Raw genomic sequence first — 1,470 nt, 5'->3', positions numbered from 1 at the left:
CAAATTCGACTCTAAATATATATCGAGTTTATTTTTTAGACTGTAACTCAATTCTAGACTCGATGAAACTTAAACATTTTCGGGTCACAACTATATTGGGCCAAATCGGGTGAAAAATCGGGTCTTTAAACTTTTAAAAATAATTTATAAAGAAACTTATTTATGATGCACTTATTCATAAAAAATAAATTTATTACCAAAAAGTTGATATTCATATTTGAATTTGAATTTGTCCATAAATTTTAATTTGATACTTCTTTGATTTATTTTCTAATTCAATAAGTATGATTAAAAATAAAATAACAAGCTTATAAATAATTAGTAGAGAAAATACTCAGTTTGGTCTCGAAGTTACACTCGAGCCTCAATTTAATCCTTAAAGTTTCAATTGTTTCCCTAAACTTTCAATTGACTCTGTGATGGAAGGGAGGAATTAACGTGATTAAAATTTGAAAAGTTTAGGAATCAAATTGAAGCAATTGAAAAACTTCAAGAACTAAATTGAGGCTTGAGTATAACTTGAGGATCAAACTGAGTATTTTCTCTAATTAACATAATATAATATTAAAATTAATTTAAAACATATATATCTTTTTTAGTTTTCTTAAGATGTACATTCGTCGGGTAAAGTCGAATTTACCTTGATTCGGACTCGACCCGAAAATAATAATGAGGTCTATTTTGTAAGACCCATACCCAATTTTAAATTCGATAAAATCACATCAAATTAATCTGGGCCGGATCTTTGAACCGGGTCATTTGCGCTCCTGGCCTTATAGATAATAACCAATAAATGAGTAAACTAACTATCTTTAAAAGATTAAGATGTTAAAAATTTTATCATAAAATTAATCTTGTATCTAAAAAATAAATAAATTAATATTTTTATTCATAAAAATTTAAAATCCTAATAAATATATATCCAAAGAAAATTAACATTTAAATTAATTTAATTTAACAAAATAGATGAATTTAACTTGACAGGTATATTGAAATAAAGAAAGCATTTTTCAATCATTTTTCCTTTCTTGATTATATTTTAGCATTTGATAGTCAAGCTTTATCTAGAGAATGAAAAAGTCAAAAATCATTGTTTTCAAAGTAGTGATTATATCTATCAAGTATTCAATTTGTTTTTTTCCTTATGCCGCCTCATATGAAAAATTAATATTATAAAATGACTTAATTGAGATAAGTACATCACTTTCAATTCCGAAATATATGTAACACTTACTTTTACATTTTTTAATGAATATCTAAAACTTTTCAATAATTTGCATACACCATTAGTTCATCTCATGACACGTTCTAGAAATCATTAATCAACTGTTTATCTACCCTTAATCACATGTCTTGTCACAGAATCCTTGGTTTGATTATAAATAGATTTATTTATAATATAATATAAAAAGAAATTAAATTATATTTAAACTGACCTAGAATCAATAAAAAAATTAATTGTCTTATCTA

Source organism: Arachis duranensis, chromosome 7 (assembly GCF_000817695.3).
Source record: "Arachis duranensis cultivar V14167 chromosome 7, aradu.V14167.gnm2.J7QH, whole genome shotgun sequence".
NCBI classification, from domain to species: Eukaryota; Viridiplantae; Streptophyta; class Magnoliopsida; order Fabales; family Fabaceae; genus Arachis; species Arachis duranensis.
The sequence above is the reverse complement of the archived record's forward strand: the minus strand, read 5'-3'. Positions refer to the sequence as shown.